General features: G+C 34.8%; 1 protein-coding gene across 2 annotated transcripts in view; it reads right to left on the bottom strand.

The window, feature by feature from the left end:
- The window catches only part of LOC123559602 (BAG family molecular chaperone regulator 1-like), a 71,538-nt gene that overhangs the window by 58,996 nt on the left and 416 nt on the right, over positions 1 to 12,126 (bottom strand). The window lies entirely within an intron of this gene.

Below are 12,126 nucleotides of genomic sequence, written 5' to 3'. Positions count from 1 at the left end.
ATTACAAACACAACAGTTGAATAACGGTAATAGTGAGATTTTGCAGTCAATTTTGCAGCGATTAGATAATGTTGACACGAAATTAGGCCAACTGACAACAATTCAGATTAGTATTGATTCTATAACGGCACGGTTAAATAGCCTGGATCAAAAGATCAGTGACATTGAATCTAGCCAGAGATTTATCGGTGACCAATATGACACTGTATCAGCATGTACGAAAGAAAACAAATTAAGCATTGAAAAAATAAACAGAGATTTATCTGAAGTGAAAATGCAGAACTATGAATTATCTTGTTCAAATGACTCGTTACAGGCAGAAAGTGTCCTCGACCTAAAATGCAGGTCAATGAGAGATAATCTTCTCTTTTTCGGTATTCCAGAAGGTCGGGTTTCTTTTACTACAACAATAAACCCTTCTACACATACGAGTTCGACGGTAGATGAGAATGCTACTGCAAGGAATACAGAATCTGGTCCCACAGCGGAAAGTTCAGAGTCTGGTCCCACTACACTCCCCCCTCCAGCTCCGACCTCTTATTCAGGTGTATTATTAGATGATTGTAGACTTTTGTGAGCATGTGCTGAATATGTCAGATTCGAAAAACAAACTTTCGATTGTAAGAGCTCATCGAATTGGTCAAGCAGTGCCGGGTAAGGTTCGCCCAATTGTGGTCAAGTTCGAATCGGATTCTAAAACTCTCATAAAACATAGCTTGAAATCGATTAATCTAAAACACACACCTTACAATGTATCAGACCAGTATCCGCAAGAGGTCGTTGAAAAGCGAAAGGCAATTATACCGCATTTGATTAAGGCGCGAGCAGAAGGAAAGCGAGCAGTACTTGTGAGGGATAAATTGTTTGTAGACAATCATGCGTTCAGACCAGCCACCGGAACGGAGGGCACCCAAGGAGTTCCTACAAGTGTCAGTAACAGTTAGAGGGCAGGAGAAAAGTATGAACTGAGTGTAATCTCCTGGAATGTTGAAGGCCTTAAGAACTGTTTATGTGATGAAGATTTTGTTAACTTTGTAGTAAATTTTGACATTTTGTTTTTCTGTGAGACATGGCAGAGAAATACGGATACTTTTTCATTAGATGGGTACGAATCTATAGAAATTCCTAGAAAAGAAAGCATGTCACCTAACTGTAAACGGGGTCATGGTGGAATTTGTTTGTTTTACAAAAGTTACCTTAAACCTGGTATTAGTACTACTGAAATAGATGAAAATGGTATTATATGGATCAAATTATGTAAAGATTTTTTCAATATGGAAAAAGATATCTATGTGTTCTTTTTGTATATCCCTCCTAGCAACTCAGTATATTATGCTATGCATGAAGTTGGATACTTTGAAAAAACTGAACAAGGTTTATGTAAATATACAGAACTAGGCGAAGTCTCAGTAATCGGAGATTTAAACGCAAGATGTGGTGAGCGTTCTGATATTATACAATCAAGTGAGGACTTTAATAGATATATACATGTACTAGATCAAAATGATTGTATAGATATGGCTTTTGATTTACCGCATAGATTTACCATGGATAACTGTATAAAGTCGTCTGGTCTAAAATTAATAGATTTATGTTTGAGTAGTAGTTTGAAAATTGTTAATGGCCGAATAGGGGATGATGCTGGTATTGGAAGTTTTACAAATATGACCGTCAGAGGTAATAGTTTGATTGATTATGCATTGTGTAGTTATGATCTATTTAAGTCTGTTGCAGATTTTGTTGTACATGACTTTCAAACATGTTCCACTCATGCTCCAATTCAGGTTAATTTTTCTATCAACTGTCTTTTAGGGAAAGAGAACGATAGTAATATTAGTACAAACGAGAAACTTGTTTGGAAGGCTGAAAAGGTACCATTATTTAAAGACATTATTAGCAATACGGTTTCGGAGTTTGATGATATAGTAAACAGTGTAATTGGCTCCGAGACAGAGTTTGATATTGGCATAAACAAAATTGCTGATAGTCTTTATAATAAAGCATATAGTGTTTTTGGTCAAAAAACACATGGTCAATGTAAGAAGTCTGATAGTAGATTTAAAAGCCCATGGTATACGATTGAATGTGAAAACGCCAGAGTTGTGTTTAAAGCGACAAGTAAAAGGTATAGACACTGTAAGAATGCAGAAAATTATGAGATTTTAAAAATTGCCCGGAAAAGGTATAAACTGGTAAAAAGAAAAGCAAAAGCAAAATTTAAAGTGAAACAGAAAGGTGACTTGCATAATTTAGCGAGGAGTAATCCGCAAAAATTCTGGAGTGAAATAAGAAGATTTAACAAGAGCACCGCCTTGCGGGTGCTGACGCTCATCTGTTTTTTTTTTTTATAATAGAAATATTGTCCTACCCATGATTTTCTAAGTCTAAAAAGGGCCATCACTCTTGCAAAAAGCAGGACAGAGTTATGTTTCTTGATGTACAGTGTCCACTTATGATGGTGAAAAACTGTTGCAAGTTTTAAAGCAATAGCTTTGATAGTTTATGAGAAAAGTTGACTTAAACATAATATTCAACCAAGAAAATGATTTTTCTAAGTCCAAAAGGGGCAATAATTATTGCAAAAAGCTGGATGGAGTTATCTTGCTTGCTGTACAGGGTCAGCTTATGATGGTGAACAAGAGTTGCAAGTTTTAAAGCAATAGCTTTGATAGTTTAAGAGAAAAAGTTGACCTAAACATAAAACTTAACCAAGAAATCTGATATTTTCTAAGTTCAAAAGGGGCCATAAATCTTGCAAAAAGCAGGATGGAGTTATGTTTCTTGCTGTACAGGGTCAGCTTATGATGGTGAACAAGTGTTGCAAGTTTTAAAGGAATAGCTTTGATAGTTTAGGATAAAAGCTGACCTAAACATAAAACTTAACCAAGAAAACTGATTTTCTAAGTCCAAAAGGGGCAATAATTCTTGCAAAAAGCAAGATGGAGTTATGTTTCTTGATGTACAGGGTCTGCTTATGATGGTGAACAAGTATTCCAAGTTTCAAAGCAAAAGCTTTGATAGTTTAGGAGAAAAGTTGACCTAAACATAAAACTTAACCAAGAAATCTGATATTTTCTAAGTACAAAAGGGGCCATAAATCTTGCAAAAAGCAAGATGGAGTTATGTTTCTTGCTATACAGGGTCAGCTTATGATGGTGAACAAGTATTCCAAGTTTCAAAGCAATAGCTTTGATTGTTTAGGAGAAAAGCTGACCTAAACATAAAACTTAACCAGGCAACGCCGACGCAGACGCCGACGCCGACGCCGACGCCGACAACCGCTCAAGTGATGACAATAACTCATCATTTTTTTTCAAAAAATCAGATGAGCTAAAAACAAAAAAACTGCACAAAGTTCATTGACTAAAGAAGAATTTCATAATTATTTCAAAAACTTGTTTGCATGGGAAAATGTATTCGTGAATAATGATGTAGAAAGTGAGCTTTTACATGATGATTATCTAACTGCTAATAATGTTGAAGAGCTAGATAAAGAGTTTGATACAAAAGAGGTTGAAAAAGCTATTTCTTCGTTAAAGTGTGGAAAAAGCGGTGGTATTGATAAGCTTATTGCAGAAATATTTACAGAATGTAATACGATTTTATCATCTATTTTATGTAAGTTGTTTAATCATATGTTTATAAATGGTATCTATCCAAAAAGTTGGACTAAAGGTATAATAGTTCCTGTTCCAAAAAAAGGTGATTTGAGCGATGTTAATAATTATAGAGGCATAACATTAACTAGTATATTTTCAAAGATATTTTCAACATTATTAGATACACGCTTAAGAAAATGGGCAGAGGAAAATGAGCTATTGACAGAATTTCAATTTGGTTTTCGCAAAGGAAAAAGCACGATAGACTGTGTTTTTGTTTTAAATTCAATTATAAATAAAGTTTTAAATGATGAAAATAAGAAACTCTACTGTGCTTTTGTAGATTTTCGTAAAGCCTTTGATGTTGTATATAGAAATGGTATTTGGCTTAAATTGATTAGATATGGAACATCTTTTAGAATTGTAAAAATGTTACGATCTATATACGAAACTGTTAAATCATGTGTAAGAATTAAAGGAAGTCTATCAGATTTCTTTGAAAGTAATTCAGGGGTAAAACAAGGAGAGCCATTGTCTCCCCTTCTCTTCATTTTCTTTATAAATGACATGTATGCGTTTTTGATGAATGATGCAATAGATGCTTTTAGCTTAGATAATATACAATTATTTTTACTGCTCTTTGCAGATGACACTGTTTTATTTTCATATTCAAAGGAAGGTTTGCAAAATATGCTAAATAACTTGATTCATTATTGTACAACATGGGGTATAAATGTCAATATAAACAAAACTGTTGTCATGGTATGTAAAAAGGGCAATAGACCAGAAAATGTTGATTTGTTCTACAGTCAACATAAGTTAAATATTGTTACCAAGTTCACATACTTGGGTGTCACTTTGTCAGCAAATGGTTCATTTTTTCAGTCGCAGAAATGTTTGTCTAAACAAGCTATGAAAGCGGTATTTTCATTAAATGCACTGTTCGGTAATTTGCACATGGATATATCAGAAAAAATTAAACTGTTTGATTCAATGATTATGCCTATTTTAAATTACGGTTCAGAAGTATGGGGTTTTCATAAAGCTCCTGACATTGAACGAGTTCATTTGAAGTTTATGAAATCTGTTTTAGGTGTTCGGCAACAGACTTCCAACTTAGCAGTCTATGGCGAACTTGGAAGAGTTCCCATGATTGTTTTGAGAAAAATAAGCATACTTAAGTTTTGGTACAGAATTTTGAAAAACCCATATTCATTGATGTACAGGTTGTTCGATATAAAGGATGCTCATGGAAATCATATAAACAAGTGGTCAGTTCAAGTAAAAGATCTTCTTAAGAGTTTAGGTTTTGCATTTTTATGGAATAGTCAGGATATTACAAATATACAGTTAAATGCAGTTATTCAAAGAGTTCATGATCAATACTTACAACAGTGGTTTAGCGAAATTAGGAATTCTCCAAAATTAGAAACGTATTGTATGTTTAAATGTGATTTTAGTGTAGAAAGGTATCTTAGTCTGATATTGAATGAGAAACATAGAATAGCTTTTACTAGGTTAAGATGTTCAGCACATAAATTATTTATTGAAGAAGGAAGACATAGAAATATTGAAAGAAATAATAGAATATGCAGTAATTGTAATATGAATCAAATAGAAACAGAATATCACTTTCTTCTAGTGTGTCCTAAGTATAGAGAACTCAGATACGAATGTTTACCTAATTATTATTGTGCATGGCCTAATATTAATAAATTCAAAAGTCTTATGAATACAACGCATGTTCAGCTAGTGAACAAAACAGCTAAGTTTATCTACTTAGCGACTATCAAACGTGAATCATTAATTAATTAGTATAGATACTATTTATAAAATATTGTAAATAACGTTGTAAATGATTACAGTAGGCAGTATACTAGTGTGTTTGTTTGTCTGTTAAAATATGTGTTTGTTAGTCTCAGTGTGAATGGAATTATATATTACTGTATGTCAATTTTATATATGTCTCTCACTCATTTGTACTAACATACTTTTCTCATATTTTGTATATATAACTGCCATCGATTGTAGTATGGCGATAGACATTGTAAAATGTTTGAGCCAATAAAAATCTTGAATCTTGAAAGTATATCTATGTCCATTTAAGATTAGTTATTGTCTGTATCTGGATACATCAAAATTGAAATCCGAACTTAATTTTAGATTCACTATCTCATGAGCAGAGCTGCCAATACAAAAGACAAACACGCCCAAGCTAATTATTAAATAACTTTAACAAGCTACCAACAAAGCCTACATTTGTAGACCTCCATTTATTGTTTTAATTTAATCTTTATTGTTTTTCACAGTTTTTATCATAGATTTTGTAAGATGTAGCTTTTTTTAATTAATAGTATAACAAATATTGAAATCATAACAGTTTTCACCGTAAATGTACAGAAGAGTTAATTGTCAACTGTCACTGACATAATAAATCTAAAATTAAGATTGAATTTCAGTTTTGATATACATACATATATATCCAAATGCAGACAATAATTAATCTTATATATTCAACTTGAATAAAATTAATTGACAAAAATAACGATATACCGTATTCAGGAAAATCCAAAAAAAAAAAAAAAAAGGATCAATGAAATTCATTATGTCATTCGGAAATACATGTAGCTTAGTAAATGATGGATACCACTGTTGCCGAAGAACGGAGATCAGCCCTTTAAGGTAAAACGGTAAATTAACAGGTAAGTCAAGGTTTATCTTACTTCATTCTATTAGTGACGGTGCACTAGACCTCGGGTCTGCTGCACCGGTGACGGTTCACTAGCCACTGCCTTCGAATTATTCAATTGCAATCGGTTATTTATATAACTGAACACACCATCTAATAGCAACCACTTACAACAACAACTGCTGTAAACAAAAGAAAATTGGTAATATTCTGTATAAATAAATGACTTACTGGGGAAGAGTGTGTTTTTACGCATGCTCACTGTTAACAAATAAAGGACTGACACTGTGTCACTTTTCATTATTTGATCCAGAATGACTGTTGCAGCATTTTTGGGAAAGTTTCAATATAATACTATGGGGAAAATTTTGTAAATGACAAAGCGGTCGAATTTATCAACGTTCGTACAGTCCTGATTTTACATACTCCTTTCAGGCCCTCACTTCGTGTGAGTTTGCTTACTAAATATAAATTTGAATTATGTAAAGTTTTCAGCAAATGTTAAGCATTATTTTGATACCAACCATGGATAACAATTTGCAGAAATAAAAAAGTTACAGGTAAAAAAACCCTCATTTTCTGTCCGGGTTTATCATCAGTACCAGTGTGGGTGCATTTTGGGACTAGATTCTGTGCACCCAAATATCACTATTATCTTTAAGGTTCATGTAAAGTGTTTGGAGACCACCCGTCAGGTAAATTTTGATTTTGGAAATTTATTCTTCGAATACCATTTCTATTTATCATAAATACACTGAATTGTTAAGAGGAAGTAGGGAATACATTATAACAAGAGATCACAGAGTGATCTTGGCGCCCACCAAGTGCCATTTTTGAGTGTTCCAAATTTCAAGACTTACTGACTAGCTCAAGGTCAAATTTCATTTCCGTACACAACACTGTGCATGTGGTCCAAACTCGAAAGCTGTAGCTCGAGAAATGTGAAAGTAGGTCACTAGATCAATCTTAAGGTCAAAGTTTAATTCGGTACACAAAACTATGCAAGTGGTCCGAATTTGAAGGCTTAGCTTGAGAAATGTGTAAGTAGGTCACTAGGTCAAAATCAAGGGTCAAATTTCACTTCAGAACACAAATCTATGCATGTGGTCCAAATCTGAAGCCTGTACCTTCAAAAATGTGAAAGTAGGTCACTAGGTCAATGTCAAGGTCAAAGTTTGTTTCGGTACACAATCCTATGCAAGTGGTCTAAATTTAAGGCCTGTAGCTACAGAAATGTGAAAGTAGCTCACTAGGTCAATCTTAAGGTCAAAGTTCATTTCCATACACAAAAATATGCATGTGGTCCAAATTTGAAGGCTGTAGCTTGAGAAATGTGAAAGTAGGTCACTAGGTCAAAATCAAGGTCAAATTTTATTTCAGAATACAGAACTATGCATGTGGTCCAAATTTGAAGCTTGTACCTTCAAAAATGTGAAAGTAGGTCACTAGGTCAATGTAAAGGTCAAAGTTTGTTTCGGTACATAAAACCATGCATGTGGTTCAAATTTGAAGGCTGTAGCTTGAGAAATGAGAAAGTAGGTCACTGGGTCAAAATCAAGGTCAAATTTAATTTCGGAACACAAAACTATGCATGTGGTCCAAATTTGAAGACTGTACCTTCAAAAATGTGAAAGTAGGTCACTAGGTCAAAATCAATGTCAAATTTCATTTTGAAACACGGAACTATGCATATGGTCCAAATTTGATACCTGTACCTTCAAAAATGTGAAAGTAGGTCACTAGGTCAAAATCAAGGTCAAAGTTTTTTCAAGTGCACAAAACTATGCATGTGGTCCAAATTTGAAGGTTGTAGCTACAGAAATGTGAAAGTAGGTCACTAGGTCAAAATCAAGGTCAACTCATGTCAAGGTTCATCTTGCCACTCAAAAATATACATGTGGTCCAAATTTGAATGTTGTAGTTATTGACAAGAAGATTTTAAAAGCTTTTCCCTATATAAGTCTATTTGAACCATGTGACCCACGGGGCGGGGCCATATTTGACCCTAGGGGGATAATTTGAACAAACTTGGTAGAGAACCACTAGATGATGCTACATTACAAGTATCAAAGCCCTAGGCTTTGTGGTTTGGACAAGAAGATTTTCAAAGTTTTTCCCTATATAAGTCTATGTAAACCATATGACCCCCAGGGTGGGGCCATATTTGACCCTAGGGTATAATTTGAACGATCTTAGTTGAAGACCACTAGATGATGTCACATACAAAATATCAAAGCCCTAGGCCCTGTGGTTTTGGACAAGAGGTTTTTCAAAGCTTTTCCCTATATAAGTCTATATAAACCATGTGACCCCCAGGGCGGGGCCATATTTGACCCCAGAGAAATAATTTGAATCATCTTGGTAGAGGACCACTAGATAATGCTTCATACCAAATATCAAAGCCCTAGGCTCTGTGGTTTTGGACAAGAAGGTTTTCAAAGTTTTTCCCTATATAAATCTATGTAAATTATAGAAATAAACAAAGGGCCATAACTCACTCATAAATTGTTGAACCAGTCTGATTTTCCGGGGGACACAACTAGGGTACCAATACATCATTCTGACAAAGTTTGGTCAAAATCCCCCCAGTAGTTTCTGAGGAGATGCGATAACGAGAAATTGTTAACGGACGGACGGACGGACGGAATGACGGACGGACGGACCACGGACGCAGAGTGATTTTAATAGCCCACCATCTGATGATGGTGGGCTAAAAAGGTAAGCTTCTTTGAGACTAAGTATTTTGTCTAAAATTACACGTACTTTGACCGTCACGGTTCTATTTTGTAGAAAATATCAAACTTTTTTTTCAAAAGTATTTTTTCTTTAAATACGTTTTGTTTGTGTCTGTAACATATTTATCTAGGTACTCCTAGTATTGAAATACAGTTTACTTACATATTTTCTGAAATATAGGAGTATTTTGTCATTTTGACAGCTCTACTTTCACTTTCGTTTTGCAATTTTTTGGTAACTTTTTGAAATGTAGATGTATTGTAGCAATTTTAGCACTGGGAGTACCTGGAGAAATATTTTAGGCACACAGTAAGTACAGACCTAATTTCAAAATATTTTTGAAAAAGAAGTTTGATATTTTTTACAAAACAGAATGTGGACAAGCAAAGTGCATGTCATATAAGAGAAATATTATTGTACCGAACAAAACAACCTCTCTTGAATGACAGGTCTACTCTTTCTGAACAGTTTGGTATACAATGTATGAAAAACAAAGGCCTATGAGGTCTCAAAACATGAAACAAAAATTCACTCGAGGGGCAGTCTCAAACACTTTAGCCTGTTTGCACCTATTTTCGCGGTACTAAGGGAATAAATGAAGAAAGGAAAGAAAAAACAGTATTATGTTGCTATTATTTCCTATTAACTTCGTAAACCTTTTCTTTTCCACTATTATTTCAAGCAGAAAATCATTTTTCTAGTCCTTGTTTACTTTTAAACCCATCGGGTTTCCGGTGCATGTGACCTTCACTTTCGCCAAGGGAGTTAATTCTAATTTCGCGGTACGGCATCTGACTTTATACAGGGCTTCCAGGCTCTTCCCCAGCCGCATAAGGCGCCGCGCTACCGCGGCGCTTAAAACACGCAATACAGCTTCCCGCAGCGCTTAATTATCCCGCGCGGTGCCTCAGTTATTAGCGCAGCGTCTTAAATCAGTAAGTGATTTCATCCCTGTGAGATACCTCAGGTAAATATCGATCGGGGAAGTTTATGAATACACAGTGTAGCTAGCTGTTTACCGTGTACTGATAAGGGTTTAAGACGACACGTGTTGATGAAAGTCTGTGTTTTCACAAGTTTGCAGTTAATTGGAGCAGGAGTGACTGGATTATAATTAGTTAAAGATTATAATTAGTTTATGCAACGAAATGGGATAACAGTTGGTGACGGCATGCATGGGTAAGTTAATTGCTATCTATAGAGTAATAATTAGCAGAGAAAGGCAACTGTATTAAAATGACCAGTGATTCTTTGACTGAAGTTTGAAATCATTGTTCCGGATGAACTGAAGCAAACTTTTTCGAGGATGCTTTAATTACCATTGTTTAAGATGCTATTAATTTCTAAATATTAAACATTATCTACTATGATATATTTTGTTTCACTTTGCTTTTGTATCTCTCAAAGTAAACATGAAAAGACCAAATGATACAAGTTTCAGTGGAATAACAAAATTTAGGGCAGGTTACCTAACCATCGTTCCTGGGAAAGACCAGTTCCAAATAAGCAACTGCCTACTTTCTCACGTAAAGAACCGGGCTAGTCGATAAAAGGGATGAATGAATTCTCTTCTGCTGTATTTCAAGGAAGTCAATATTTCTATGCTAAATAAACATTGATTTATTTATTTACTGACTATATTTACAGCATCATGTATGGTCCAACAAATTTTAGAAGAAAAAAAAACAACAAGAAACTTATCAACAACAAAAAAGTTATGATTCATTTTGTCAAGTTATTGAAACATGTCATTGTAACTTATGTTTCATTTCAGGCTCTTTCATCACTCTTCTCCCTTGAAAAGACAGGGGGGTTATTGAATGGGCACAGGCGAAAGCCACCCTTGCCACAGATGAACACTTTGAGCACCATAGAGTGAATCTGTCCGAGTCTCACCCAAACCTGAGCAAAGTCGCTACAGTGGGACTGCTTCTACCAACCTCCACAGCTGGTGTGTATACATGTTCTTTCTGAAACTTGCTGCTTGCAGTAAAATACATAGTTAAACTTGAAATACAGAACCTGCTTCTGTGTGTAAAAAAGCTGCAATGGTGTTGTTAACACCCACAAATATTTAACAGAAATACTGTTGCAATTCATTGTGCAGAAGAACACAAGATAAATGTCATATCTTAGGAACTTTTACAATATAAATCCATCCTTGGTTATCCTTGCTCTGGGAAAATAACAAATACTTTTTTTTTGTACTTTCAGATTGTGAGAGAGGTTTCAGCAGTTGAATGTGTAAAGACCACCCACCATTCACCAGTGAACATGAAAGTGCTTAATGCCTTACTCATGGTGTCCATGCAGGGACAAAAATTGAATGACTTTAATTTCAGTGGTGCAGTAAAGACTAAAGGAATGGCACAGAGCCAAAGACAGACACCGGTATATGAAAACAAAATGCCTATGTGTTGTTAGTGTTAGTACAAAAGAAGTGGAAGGACATATGTGTTGTTCGAAAATACATATAAAAGAAGTGGACATCTGTGTAGTGTATATGATATAATGATGGTTATATGATTATGTAAAAATGTAGAAGTAATGAAATACATGTTGTTGTGTTTTTTTGCTTAATTATGGTATACTTAAAAAAGCACCATTTTGGTTCGATTTTTTTTTAAAAAAATCGAACACGGGAGGGGAAACCCCTCCCGCACCCACCCCTTATCCCGCCATGCAAACTTTACCCCAGCGCCTTAAAAATTTTCTGGGGAAGGGCCTGGCTTCCTGCCAAAGTGTAAAATGTATAGGACCCCTAAATTTTCAGAATGAATTTCGTGAGTAAGACATTAACAATTACTGCAATGTAAAATTAACACATTGGAAGGGTAATTCCGTCAAATAGTTGGACAACACACAATTCATTACCGACTTAACCGAGTCAAATGATCCACGAGGGCATTTGAAAATAATTGACCTACGTTTACAAAAATAGGGTGTGAAACGTAATAAGCTTCCAAAGTAGGTCAAATTTATTTACTGTAGAGAGTGCTGCACATTGTTGTTCTCGCAAAATCAAATCCCGCGAAACCAGATGTAACGCGAAAATAGCAGCAAATGGTATCTATATGAACCTTTCCATTGTCTGTCTAGTCT

Source organism: Mercenaria mercenaria, chromosome 10 (genome assembly GCF_021730395.1).
Source record: "Mercenaria mercenaria strain notata chromosome 10, MADL_Memer_1, whole genome shotgun sequence".
Taxonomy (NCBI): Eukaryota; Metazoa; Mollusca; class Bivalvia; order Venerida; family Veneridae; genus Mercenaria; species Mercenaria mercenaria.
The sequence above is the reverse complement of the archived record's forward strand: the minus strand, read 5'-3'. Positions and strand labels throughout refer to the sequence as shown.